Genomic DNA, 14,832 nt, shown 5'->3' with positions numbered 1-14,832 from the left:
GCTGTACGATGAGCCTAATTCAGTGGATCAGGCTGAGAAAAATTTGCTGGCTTTGTGCCAGGGTCAGGATGATGTAGAAGTATATTGTCAGAAATTTAGGAAATGGTCAGTACTCACTCAGTGGAATGAATCTGCGCTGGCAGCTTAGTTCAGAAAGGGTCTCTCTGAGGCTCTTAAGGATGTCATGGTGGGATTTCCTATGCCTGCTGGTTTGAATGAGTCTTTGTCTTTGGCCATTCAGATCGGTCGACGCTTGCGCGAGCGTAAATCTGTGCACCATTTGGCGGTACTGCCTGAGGTTAAACCTGAGCCTATGCAGTGCGATAGGACTATGACTAGAGTTGAACGGCAGGAATACAGACGTCTGAATGGTCTGTGTTTCTACTGTGGTGATTCCACTCATGCTATTTCTGATTGTCTTAAGCGCACTAAGCGGTCCGCTAGGTCTGCCGTCATTGGTACTGTACAGTCCAAATTCCTTCTGTCCATTACCTTGATATGCTCTTTGTCGTCGTTTTCTGTCATGGCGTTTGTGGATTCGGGCGCTGCACTGAATCTGATGGATTTGGATTATGCTAAACGTTGTGGGTTTTTCTTGGAGCCTTTGCGGTGTCCTATTCCATTGAGAGGAATTGATGCTACACCTTTGGCCAAGAATAAACCTCAATACTGGGCCCAGCTGACCATGTGCATGGCTCCTGCACATCAGGAAGTTATTCGCTTTCTGGTGTTGCATAATCTGCATGATGTGGTCGTGTTGGGGTTGCCATGGCTACAAACCCATAATCCAGTATTGGATTGGAATTCCATGTCGGTGTCCAGCTGGGGTTGTCAGGGGGTACATGGTGATGTTCCATTTTTGTCGATTTCGTCATCCACCCCTTCTGAGGTCCCAGAGTTCTTGTCTGATTATCAGGATGTATTTGAAGAGCCCAAGTCCGATGCTCTACCTCCGCATAGGGATTGTGATTGTGCTATCAATTTGATTCCTGGTAGTAAATTCCCTAAAGGTCGATTATTTAATTTATCCGTGCCCAAACACGCCGCTATGCGCAGTTATGTGAAGGAATCCCTGGAGAAGGGACATATTCGCCCATCGTCATCACCACTGGGAGCAGGGTTCTTCTTTGTAGCCAAGAAGGATGGTTCGCTGAGACCGTGTATTGATTACCGCCTTCTTAATAAGATCACTGTTAAATTTCAGTATCCCTTGCCATTGTTATCTGACTTGTTTGCTCGGATTAAGGGGGCTAGTTGGTTCACTAAGATAGATCTTCGTGGTGCGTATAATCTGGTGAGAATCAGGCAAGGAGATGAATGGAAAATTGCATTCAATACGCCCGAGGGTCATTTTGAGTATCTAGTGATGCCGTTCGGACTTGCCAATGCTCCATCTGTGTTTCAGTCTTTTATGCATGACATCTTCCGTGAGTATCTGGATAAATTCCTGATTGTTTACTTGGATGACATTTTGATCTTCTCAGATGATTGGGAGTCTCATGTGAAGCAGGTCAGAATGGTTTTTCAGGTCCTGCGTGCTAACTCTTTGTTTGTGAAGGGATCAAAGTGTCTCTTCGGTGTGCAGAAAGTTTCATTTTTAGGGTTCATCTTTACCCCTTCTACTATCGAGATGGATCCAGTTAAGGTCCAAGCCATCCAGGATTGGATTCAGCCGACATCTCTGAAAAGTCTGCAAAAGTTCCTGGGCTTTGCTAATTTTTATCGTCGCTTCATCTGTAATTTTTCTAGCATTGCCAAACCATTGACCGATTTGACCAAGAAGGGTGCTGATTTGGTTAATTGGTCTTCTGCTGCTGTGGAAGCTTTTCAGGAGTTGAAGCGTCGTTTTTGTTCTGCCCCTGTGTTGTGTCAGCCAGATGTTTCTCTTCCGTTCCAGGTCGAGGTTGATGCTTCTGAGATTGGAGCAGGGGCGGTTTTGTCACAGAGAGGTTCTGATTGCTCAGTGATGAAACCATGTGCTTTCTTTTCCAGGAAGTTTTCGGCCGCTGAGCGTAATTATGATGTGGGCAATCGAGAGTTGCTGGCCATGAAGTGGGCATTCGAGGAGTGGCGTCATTGGCTTGAAGGAGCTAAGCATCGCGTGGTGGTATTGACTGATCATAAGAACTTGACTTATCTCGAGTCTGCCAAGCGCTTGAATCCTAGACAGGCCCGTTGGTCGTTATTTTTTGCCCGCTTCGACTTTGTGATTTCGTACCTTCCGGGCTCTAAAAATGTGAAGGCGGATGCTCTGTCTAGGAGTTTTGTGCCCGACTCTCCGGGTTTATCTGAGCCAGCGGGTATCCTCAAGGAAGGAGTCATTGTGTCTGCCATCTCCCCTGATTTGCGGCGGGTGCTGCAAAAATTTCAGGCGAATAAACCTGATCGTTGTCCAGCAGAGAAACTGTTCGTCCCTGATAGGTGGACTAATAAACTTATCTCTGAACTTCATTGTTCGGTGTTGGCTGGTCATCCTGGAATCTTTGGTACCAGAGAGTTAGTGGCTAGATCCTTCTGGAGGCCATCTCTGTCACGGGATGTACGTACTTTTGTGCAGTCCTGTGGGATTTGTGCTAGGGCTAAGCCCTGCTGTTCACGTGCCAGTGGGTTGCTTTTGCCCTTGCCGGTCGCAAAGAGGCCTTGGACACATATTTTGATGGATTTCATTTCTGACCTTCCCGTTTCTCAAAAGATGTCAGTCATTTGGGTGGTCTGTGATCGCTTTTCTAAAATGGTCCATCTGGTGCCCTTGGCTAAATTGCCTTCCTCCTCTGATTTGGTACCTTTGTTCTTTCAGCATGTGGTTCGGTTGCATGGCATTCCTGAGAATATTGTTTCTGACAGAGGTTCCCAGTTTGTTTCAAGGTTTTGGCGAGCCTTTTGTGGTAGGATGGGCATTGACCTATCCTTTTCCTCGGCTTTCCATCCTCAGACTAATGGCCAGACCGAACGAACCAATCAGACCTTGGAAACATATCTGAGATGTTTTGTTTCTGCAGACCAGGATGATTGGGTGTCCTTTTTGCCGTTGGCTGAGTTCGCCCTTAATAATCGGGCCAGCTCGGCTACCTTGGTTTCTCCATTTTTTTGCAATTCTGGGTTCCATCCTCGTTTCTCTTCAGGACAGGTTGAGTCTTCGGACTGTCCTGGTGTGGATTCTGTGGTGGATAGGTTGCAGCAGATCTGGACTCAGGTAGTGGACAATTTGATCTTGTCCCAGGAGAAAGCTCAACTTTTCGCTAATCGCAGACGCCGTGTGGGTCCCCGACTTCGTGTTGGGGATCTGGTTTGGTTATCTTCTCGTCATATTCCTATGAAGGTTTCCTCTCCTAAATTTAAACCTCGTTTTATTGGTCCGTATAGGATTTCTGAGGTTCTCAATCCTGTGTCTTTTCGTTTGACCCTCCCAGACTCCTTTTCCATACATAATGTATTCCATAGGTCGTTGTTGCGGAGATACGTGGCACCTATGGTTCCATCTGTTGAGCCTCCTGCCCCGGTTTTGGTGGAGGGGGAATTGGAGTATATTGTGGAGAAGATTTTGGATTCTCGTGTTTCTAGACGGAAACTCCAGTATCTGGTTAAATGGAAGGGTTATGCTCAGGAAGATAATTCCTAGGTTTTTGCCTCTGATGTTCATGCTTCCGATCTTGTTCGTGCCTTTCATGCGGCTCATCCTGGTCGGCCTGGGGGCTCTGGTGAGGGTTCGGTGACCCCTCCTCAAGGGGGGGGTACTGTTGTGAATTCTGTGGCTGAATTCACTCCTGTGGTCACAAGTGGTACTGCAGCTTCTGAGCTTCCTCCCTCAGGTGTTCTGGTGAGCTCGTTAACTGCTTCATTACTTAACTCCGCCTGATGCTGCTATCCTTGCTCCTTGTCAATGTTTCAGTGTTGGATCTGAGCTTCTCCTGATTGTTCCTGTGACCTGCTGCTCTGTATAGCTAAGTGCCTTTTGCTTTTCTGTTGCTTTTTTTCTGTCCAGCTTGTCTTTTGTTTTGCTGGAAGCTCTGAGACGCAAAGGGTGTACCGCCGTGCCGTTAGTTCGGCACGGTGGGTTTTTTTTGCCCCCTTTGCGTGGTTTTGCTTTAGGGTTTTTTGTAGACTGCAAAGTTCACTTTACTGTCCTCGCTCTGTCCTAGAATATCGGGCCCCACTTTGCTGAATCTATTTCATCCCTACGTTTTGTCTTTTCATCTTACTCACAGTCATTATATGTGGGGGGCTGCCTATTCCTTTGGGGAATTTCTCTGGGGCAAGTCAGGCCTATTTTTCTATCTTCAGGCTAGCTAGTTTCTTAGGCTGTGCCGAGTTGCCTAGGTAGTTGTTAGGCGCAATCCACAGCCGCTTTTAGTTGTGTTTAGGATAGGATCAGGTGTGCAGTCTACAGAGTTTCCACGTCTCAGAGCTCGTTCTTGTATTTTTGGGTATTTGTCAGATCACTGTGTGCGCTCTGATCGCTAAGCACACTGTGTTTCTGGATTGCCTTCATAACACCTGTCATTAGCAATCATAACAGCTGCCTCTCTGATTAATGCCATCCTTGCCCAGGGTGAGAGTTTTGGTGGGTGACCCTCTCTTGTCAGGTTTGTTGTGGTAACATGATCTTTCTATTTCATGATGATGGATTTGATGGTGCTCTGGGGGATCATCAGAGATTGGGATATTTTTCATAACTCAACCTAACTTGTACTTCTCAACAACTTTGTCCCTGACTTGTTTGGAGATTTCCTTTGGTCTTTATGGTGTTATTTGGAGATCGCTTTAGTCTGCATGGTGTTGTTTGGAGATCTTCTTGGCCTTTATGATGGTGTTTGAAGATCTCCTTGGTCTTCATGGTGTTGTTTGGAGATTTCATTGGTTTTCATGGTGCTGTTTGGAGATCTCCTTGGTCTTCATGGTGTTTGAAGATCTCCTTGGTCTTCATGGTATTGTTTGGAGATCTTATTGGTCTTCATGGTGGTGCTCAGAGATCTTCTTGGCCTTCATAGTGTTGTTTGAAGATCTCCTTGGTCTTCATGGTGCTGTTTGGAGAACTCTTTGGTCTTCATGGTGTTGTTTGGAGATTTCCTTGGTCTTAATGGTGTTGTTTGGAGATCATTTTAGTCTGCATGGTGTTGTTTGGAGATCTTCTTGGCCTTCATGGTGATGTTTTGTAGATCTCCTTGGTCTTCATGGTACTGATTGAAGATTTTCTTGGTCTTTATGGTATTGTTTGGAGATCTCATTGGTCTTCATGGTGTTGTTTGGAGACCTTCTTGACCTTCATAGTGTTGTTTGAAGATCTCCTTGGTCTTCATGGTGTTTGGAGATTATCTTGGTCTTCATGCCAATGTTTGGAGATCTACTTGGTCTTCGTGGTGGTGTTTGGCTAGTGGTGTCTCTTGTTAATCGTGTTGCAGCCTTGGTGGCCTTTCAGAAAAAGTAATGTGTATATACTCACCGGCATGTGACACTTAGATTGCACACAGGGGAGCATCCTGTCACTATGCATGGGACTTATGAGGGAAATTGCTTGCACCAGAAATGTCTAGGGGTTTAAGTGCAAAAGGGGTGAATACTTTGGTACATGGCAATTTTTAGCTATTTTATCTCATAAACGTAATATATGCCTATATTTTTATCTTTTCACCAACTTAAACTATTTACTGCTGATGCATCACACACAGATCGGATTACACAAATATTTACACACAGGTTGTAATGTAACAAAATAAGTAGAAAGCCAAAGGGGGGTGAATACTTTTATAAGCTACTGTACTTAACCATCATGTAATTTCATGAGAAAATGTCTAATCGACTCCAAAATTATTCTGTAGCCGGACAACGATCCCCAACATCAGGCTAATCTCATTAAGAACGAGGTTATCAAATAGTCTGGATTCATTAATGATTGGAGAAAGCAATAATGTTATTAGATCTCTTTGTCATTCCCTTTATTGTGAGGATTCTTTGTGAGAGAGGGACAGGGCGGTAGTCGTGGCTGAGGTAAAAGTCTCTTGCACACCCTGACCTCCCGTCACGTACAAATCTCGGGTCTCTGTTCCGTTACCTGTCACATTCTCCAGCTCCCTCTCAGGACTTTCTGCACTGATGACGAATAAGCAGAGGCACAATCCAGTTCAATGCTTGAACTATTAACTTTACTGCTTCTGGTACACGGTGCGTACATATAATTTCCATTTTCAGCATCAGGGTGGACATTAGACAATTTCTCCTCTGTCCCGGTCTTCACTTCTCTGTCACTAAGCACGCTTCCGGGATGGAGCGGCATCACCGGTCTCTCAGCGTCATCTCTGCTCAGTCCTGCTTCAGTAGGGGTAGTTCTAAACCGTTTCGCCCCGGTCTCGAGTACATCCACCCACTTAAAAAGCCACCACATTCTGAGTGATCTGCCAGTACTGCTTAGTCTTCTTCTGGCAACTGCAGACCCACTTATTCTGCACTGTCAGCACTTCTCCTGGTGTTCCTTCCTGATGAGGCCTTGACCCAGAACACTGTATGACTGGGCTCTTATCTTCAATGTTATGGCGCTAACTGCCCTGTTAGGGCGCTCCCGCCCAACTGATTCAAATTCCAGATGTTTCCTAGGTTAACGGCCGTTAGCTCCTCCCACTTAACAATTTACAAGCTGAGTATCACTCCACCCCCATCTAGCAGGCCAACTAGGGTACTACACTCTTCCTATAAATATTATAAACAATACAATATTTAAAAGCATAAATAATTATTAAACATACATAGCATATTTTATGGCTTTAGTCAACCCCCTTACATTCTCTAATAAGAGCCAGGTTATCAAATATTCTGGATAAATTAATGATTGGAGAAAATAATAATGTTATTAGATCCTCTTTGTAAATTCCCTTTATTGTGAGGATTCTTCAACCGCTCAGATGTGGAAGTTTGGAACAAGAAGTCTTAGCACGACAATAATTTTGAACATATGCACATTTGATAATCATATTAAATCTCATTAATTCTGGATCAAAGGGCAATATTAATAATAATCTGATAACTTATTGTTATGAGAGGGTTATTGCCATCTTCATCATTGGGTATTATTGGATAGTGCTTACAAATACAAGCAATACGGCAATGTGCTGCTTATTAAAATTTTCATCTGTTCTTGAAGTATTAATATTTTCTATTTTTTACAGCTTGCAGTCTTGGAGTCCGACCACAGCTGCAGAACAGGAGGACAAGCACAGTGTTGCATGTTGTCTACATGATCTGTCAGTATCCGCGTATGAAGAAGGAAATAACCCTCTAAAATTTTAAAAGTGATTTCAAGTGCAATTTTCACCACATATCTGCAGTGTTTAATGCCACAATTGTAACTTTCTGCAGTCATCACTAGAGCGAGATAGGAACTTACTGAAGGTGAATGGGAGATTTATACATTCTCAACAAGTGAGCTCCCCCTAGTGGTGGCTGCAGACAGGATCTTATCATGTATCTCTGTATACAGGGAGCTCCCCCTAGTGGTGGCTGCAGACAGGATCTTATCATGTATCTCTGTATACAGGGAGCTCCCCCTAGTGGTGGCTGCAGACAGGATCTTATCATGTATCTCTGTACACAGGGAGCTCCCCCTTGTGGTGGCTGCAGACAGAATCTTATCATGTATCTCTGTATACAGGGAGCTCCCCCTAGTGGTGGCTGCAGACAGGATCTTATCATGTATCTCTGTATACAGGGAGCTCCCCCTAGTGGTGGCTGCAGACAGGATCTTATCATGTATCTCTGTATACAGGGAGCTCCCTCTAGTGGTGGCTGCAGACAGGATCTTATCATGTATCTCTGTATACAGGGAGCTCCCCCTAGTGGTGACTGCAGACAGGATCTTATCATGTATCTCTGTATACAGGGAGCTCCCCCTAGTGGTGGCTGCAGACAGGATCTTATCATGTATCTCTGTATACAGGGAGCTCCTCCCAGTGGTGGCTGCAGGCAGGATCTTATCATGTATCTCTGTATACAGGCAGCTCCCCTTAGTGGTGACTGCAGACAGGATCTTATCATGTATCTCTGTATACAGGGAGCTCCTCCTAGTGGTGGCTGCAGACAGGATCTTATCATATATCTCTGTATACAGGGAGCTCCCCCTAGTGGTGGCTGCAGACAGAATCTTATCATGTATCTCTGTATACAGGGAGCTCCTCCCAGTGGTGGCTGCAGGCAGGATCTTATCATGTATCTCTGTATACAGGGAGCTCCCCCTAGTGGTGAGTGCAGACAGGATCTTATCATGTATCTCTGTATACAGGGAGCTCCTCCTAGTGGTGGCTGCAGACAGAATCTTATCATGTATCTCTGTATACAGGGAGCTCCCCCTAGTGGTGACTGCAGACAGGATCTTATCATGTATCTCTGTATACAGGAGCTCCCCCTAGTGGTGGCTGCAGACAGGATCTTATCATGTATCTCTGTATACAGGGAGCTCCCCCTAGTGGTGACTGCAGACAGAATCTTATCATGTATCTCTGTATACAGGGAGCTCCTCCTAGTGGTGGCTTGTTGTGTATTCTGTGGCTGAATTCACTCCTGTGGTCACAAGTGGTACTGCAGCTTCTGAGCTTCCTCCCTCAGGTGTTCTGGTGAGCTCGTTAACTGCTTCATTACTTAACTCCGCCTGATGCTGCTATCCTTGCTCCTTGTCAATGTTTCAGTGTTGGATCTGAGCTTCTCCTGATTGTTCCTGTGACCTGCTGCTCTGTATAGCTAAGTGCCTTTTGCTTTTTTGTTGCTTTATTTCTGTCCAGCTTGTCTTTTGTTTTGCTGGAAGCTCTGAGACGCAAAGGGTGTACCGCCGTGCCGTTAGTTCGGCACGGTGGGTTTTTTTGCCCCCTTTGCGTGGTTTTGCTTTAGGGTTTTTTGTAGACTGCAAAGTTCGCTTTACTGTCCTCGCTCTGTCCTAGAATATCGGGCCCCACTTTGCTGAATCTATTTCATCCCTACGTTTTGTCTTTTCATCTTACTCACAGTCATTATATGTGGGGGGCTGCCTTTTCCTTTGGGGAATTTCTCTGGGGCAAGTCAGGCCTATTTTTCTATCTTCAGGCTAGCTAGTTTCTTAGGCTGTGCCGAGTTGCCTAGGTAGTTGTTAGGCGCAATCCACAGCCGCTTTTAGTTGTGTTTAGGATAGGATCAGGTGTGCAGTCTACAGAGTTTCCACGTCTCAGAGCTCGTTCTTGTATTTTTGGGTATTTGTCAGATCACTGTGTGCGCTCTGATCGCTAAGCACACTGTGTTTCTGGATTGCCTTCATAACACCTGTCATTAGCAAACATAACAGTACAAGGAGCCAAACTAATGATTCTCAATAGAGGGAAAGAAAAAGTTCTGACATCATTTTTTTTTTTTTTTTTTCTGCTCTGTGTTCACTTTTTCTTTCCCCCTAGACATTTGGGTGTTTCTGGACACAGGTGTGGACATGGATATTCAGGGTCTGTGCTCTTCAATGGATAATCTCGTTATAAATGTACAAAAAATTCAAGATACTATTGATCAGAAATCTAGGTTAGAACCAAGAATTCCTATTCCTGATTTGTTTTTTGGAGATAGAACTAAGTTTCTAAGTTTCAAAAATAATTGTAAGCTATTTCTGGCCTTGAAACCTCATTCTTCTGGTAATCCTATTCAACAGGTTTTGATTATTATTTCTTTTTTGCGCGGCGACCCTCAAGACTGGGCATTTTCTCTTGCGCCAGGAGACCCTGCATTGAGTAGTGTCGATGCGTTTTTCCTGGTGCTCGGATTACTGTACGATGAGCCTAATTCAGTGGATCAGGCTGAGAAAAATTTGCTGGCTTTGTGCCAGGGTCAGGATGATATAGAAGTATATTGTCAGAAATTTAGGAAATGGTCAGTACTCACTCAGTGGAATGAATCTGCGCTGGCAGCTTTGTTCAGAAAGGGTCTCTCTGAGGCTCTTAAGGATGTCATGGTGGGATTTCCTATGCCTGCTGGTTTGAATGAGTCTTTGTCTTTGGCCATTCAGATCGGTCGACGCTTGCGCGAGCGTAAATCTGTGCACCATTTGGCGGTACTGCCTGAGGTTAAACCTGAGCCTATGCAGTGCGATAGGACTATGACTAGAGTTGAACGGCAGGAATACAGACGTCTGAATGGTCTGTGTTTCTACTGTGGTGATTCCACTCATGCTATTTCTGATTGTCCTAAGCGCACTAAGCGGTCCGCTAGGTCTGCCGTCATTGGTACTGTACAGTCCAAATTCCTTCTGTCCATTACCTTGATATGCTCTTTGTCGTCGTTTTCTGTCATGGCGTTTGTGGATTCGGGCGCTGCCCTGAATCTGATGGATTTGGATTATGCTAAACGTTGTGGGTTTTTCTTGGAGCCTTTGCGGTGTCCTATTCCATTGAGAGGAATTGATGCTACACCTTTGGCCAAGAATAAACCTCAATACTGGGCCCAGCTGACCATGTGCATGGCTCCTGCACATCAGGAAGTTATTCACTTTCTGGTGTTGCATAATCTGCATGATGTGGTCGTGTTGGGGTTGCCATGGCTACAAACCCATAATCCAGTATTGGATTGGAATTCCATGTCGGTATCCAGCTGGGGTTGTCAGGGGGTACATGGTGATGTTCCATTTTTGTCGATTTCGTCATCCACCCCTTCTGAGGTCCCAGAGTTCTTGTCTGATTATCAGGATGTATTTGAAGAGCCCAAGTCCGATGCTCTACCTCCGCATAGGGATTGTGATTGTGCTATCGATTTGATTCCTGGTAGTAAATTCCCTAAAGGTCGATTATTTAATTTATCCGTGCCCGAACACGCCGCTATGCGCAGTTATGTGAAGGAATCCCTGGAGAAGGGACATATTCGCCCATCGTCATCACCACTGGGTGCAGGGTTCTTCTTTGTAGCCAAGAAGGATGGTTCGCTGAGACCGTGTATTGATTACCGCCTTCTTAATAAGATCACTGTTAAATTTCAGTATCCCTTGCCATTGTTATCTGACTTGTTTGCTCGGATTAAGGGGGCTAGTTGGTTCACTAAGATAGATCTTCGTGGTGCATATAATCTGGTGAGAATCAGGCAAGGAGATGAATGGAAAACTGCATTCAATACGCCCGAGGGTCATTTTGAGTATCTAGTGATGCCGTTCGGACTTGCCAATGAGTGAGTATCTGGATAAATTCCTGATTGTTTACTTGGATGACATTTTGATCTTCTCAGATGATTGGGAGTCTCATGTGAAGCAGGTCAGAATGGTTTTTCAGGTCCTGCGTGCTAACTCTTTGTTTGTGAAGGGATCAAAGTGTCTCTTCGGTGTGCAGAAAGTTTCATTTTTAGGGTTCATCTTTACCCTTTCTACTATCGAGATGGATCCAGTTAAGGTCCAAGCCATCCAGGATTGGATTCAGCCGACATCTCTGAAAAGTCTGCAAAAGTTCCTGGGCTTTGCTAATTTTTATCGTCGCTTCATCTGTAATTTTTCTAGCATTGCCAAACCATTGACCGATTTGACCAAGAAGGGTGCTGATTTGGTTAATTGGTCTTCTGCTGCTGTGGAAGCTTTTCAGGAGTTGAAGCGTCGTTTTTGTTCTGCCCCTGTGTTGTGTCAACCAGATGTTTCTCTTCCGTTCCAGGTCGAGGTTGATGCTTCTGAGATTGGAGCAGGGGCGGTTTTGTCACAGAGAGGTTCTGATTGCTCAGTGATGAAACCATGTGCTTTCTTTTCCAGGAAGTTTTCGCCCGCTGAGCGTAATTATGATGTGGGCAATCGAGAGTTGCTGGCCATGAAGTGGGCATTCGAGGAGTGGCGTCATTGGCTTGAAGGAGCTAAGCATCGCGTGGTGGTATTGACTGATCATAAGAACTTGACTTATCTCGAGTCTGCCAAGCGCTTGAATCCTAGACAGGCCCGTTGGTCGTTATTTTTTGCCCGCTTCGACTTTGTGATTTCGTACCTTCCGGGCTCTAAAAATGTGAAGGCGGATGCTCTGTCTAGGAGTTTTGTGCCCGACTCTCCGGGTTTATCTGAGCCAGCGGGTATCCTCAAGGAAGGAGTCATTGTGTCTGCCATCTCCCCTGATTTGCGGCGGGTGCTGCAAAAATTTCAGGCGAATAAACCTGATCGTTGTCCAGCAGAGAAACTGTTCGTCCCTGATAGGTGGACTAATAAACTTATCTCTGAACTTCATTGTTCGGTGTTGGCTGGTCATCCTGGAATCTTTGGTACCAGAGAGTTAGTGGCTAGATCCTTCTGGAGGCCATCTCTGTCACGGGATGTACGTACTTTTGTGCAGTCCTGTGGGATTTGTGCTAGGGCTAAGCCCTGCTGTTCACGTGCCAGTGGGTTGCTTTTGCCCTTGCCGGTCCCAAAGAGGCCTTGGACACATATTTCGATGGATTTCATTTCTGACCTTCCCGTTTCTCAAAAGATGTCAGTCATTTGGGTGGTCTGTGATCGCTTTTCTAAAATGGTCCATCTGGTGCCCTTGGCTAAATTGCCTTCCTCCTCTGATTTGGTACCTTTGTTCTTTCAGCATGTGGTTCGGTTGCATGGCATTCCTGAGAATATTGTTTCTGACAGAGGTTCCCAGTTTGTTTCAAGGTTCTGGCGAGCCTTTTGTGGTAGGATGGGCATTGACCTATCCTTTTCCTCGGCTTTCCATCCTCAGACTAATGGCCAGACCGAACGAACCAATCAGACCTTGGAAACATATCTGAGATGTTTTGTTTCTGCTGACCAGGATGATTGGGTGTCCTTTTTGCCGTTGGCTGAGTTCGCCCTTAATAATCGGGCCAGCTCGGCTACCTTGGTTTCTCCATTTTTTTGCAATTCTGGGTTCCATCCTCGTTTCTCTTCAGGACAGGTTGAGTCTTCGGACTGTCCTGGTGTGGATTCTGTGGTGGATAGGTTGCAGCAGATCTGGACTCAGGTAGTGGACAATTTGACCTTGTCCCAGGAGAAGGCTCAACTTTTCGCTAATCGCAGACGCCGTGTGGGTCCCCGACTTCGTGTTGGGGATCTGGTTTGGTTATCTTCTCGTCATATTCCTATGAAGGTTTCCTCTCCTAAATTTAAACCTCATTTTATTGGTCCGTATAGGATTTCTGAGGTTCTCAATCCGGTGTCTTTTCGTCTGACCCTCCCAGACTCCTTTTCCATACATAATGTATTCCATAGGTCGTTGTTGAGGAGATACGTGGCACCTATGGTTCCATCTGTTGAGCCTCCTGCCCCGGTTTTGGTGGAGGGGGAATTGGAGTATATTGTGGAGAAGATTTTGGATTCTCGTGTTTCTAGACGGAAACTCCAGTATCTGGTTAAATGGAAGGGTTATGCTCAGGAAGATAATTCCTGGGTTTTTGCCTCTGATGTTCATGCTTCCGATCTTGTTCGTGCCTTTCATGCGGCTCATCCTGGTCGGCCTGGGGGCTCTGGTGAGGGTTCGGTGACCCCTCCTCAAGGGGGGGGTACTGTTGTGAATTCTGTGGCTGAATTCACTCCTGTGGTCACAAGTGGTATTGCAGTCTCTGGGCTTCCTCCCTCAGGTGTTCTGGTGAGCTCGTTAACTGCTTCATTACTTAACTCCGCCTGATGCTGCTATCCTTGCTCCTTGTCAATGTTTCAGTGTTGGATCTGAGCTTCTCCTGATTGTTCCTGTGACCTGCTGCTCTGTATAGCTAAGTGCCTTTTGCTTTTTTGTTGCTTTTTTTCTGTCCAGCTTGTCTTTTGTTTTGCTGGAAGCTCTGAGACGCAAAGGGTGTACCGCCGTGCCGTTAGTTCGGCACGGTGGGTTTTTTTTGCCCCCTTTGCATGGTTTTGCTTTAGGGTTTTTTGTAGACTGCAAAGTTCGCTTTACTGTCCTCGCTCTGTCCTAGAATATCGGGCCCCACTTTGCTGAATCTATTTCATCCCTACGTTTTGTCTTTTCATCTTACTCACAGTCATTATATGTGGGGGGCTGCCTTTTCCTTTGGGGAATTTCTCTGGGGCAAGTCAGGCCTATTTTTCTATCTTCAGGCTAGCTAGTTTCTTAGGCTGTGCCGAGTTGCCTAGGTAGTTGTTAGGCGCAATCCACAGCCGCTTTTAGTTGTATTTAGGATAGGATCAGGTGTGCAGTCTACAGAGTTTCCACGTCTCAGAGCTCGTTCTTGTATTTTTGGGTATTTGTCAGATCACTGTGTGCGCTCTGATCGCTAAGCACACTGTGTTTCTGGATTGCCTTCATAACACCTGTCATTAGCAAACATAACAGTGGCTGCAGACAGAATCTTATCATGTATCTCTGTATACAGGGAGCTCCCCCTAGTGGTGGCTGCAGACAGGATCTTATCATGTATCTCTGTATGCAGGAGCTCCCCCTAGTGGTGGCTGCAGACAGGATCTTATCATGTGTCTCCGTATACAGGGAGCTCCCCCCAGTGGTGACTGCAGACAGGATCTTATCATGTGTCTCCGTATACAGGGAGCTCCCCCCAGTGGTGGCTGAAGGAAGAATTATTTATTTCATGTGTTTTTGCGGTACATTTGTAGTTGTATGCAAAAAAATTCTGACCCCTACCAAGACATATTATTAAATAATTCTCAACAGAATTGATACAATAAACTGTAATTGCCATTTAATATTATAGGTGACTTTCTGTCCAACTCATTGAGGCCCTTGCAGAATGTCCTATACGCAGAGTAGATTTCACTTCTTATCTGTTCGACTCTCAACAGAAGTTTATTGGCTGCATCAATGCAGAAAGATATAAAGAAGTTTTATATTGATATTGTTGTTCCAGATTTGCTGTATTTTGTTTATTTTTAATTTATCCATTATTTATCCTCACTATAAATGGCGCTGGCAG

Source organism: Ranitomeya imitator, chromosome 7 (assembly GCF_032444005.1).
Source record: "Ranitomeya imitator isolate aRanImi1 chromosome 7, aRanImi1.pri, whole genome shotgun sequence".
Classification (NCBI taxonomy): Eukaryota; Metazoa; Chordata; class Amphibia; order Anura; family Dendrobatidae; genus Ranitomeya; species Ranitomeya imitator.
This window is presented reverse-complemented; position numbering follows the sequence as displayed.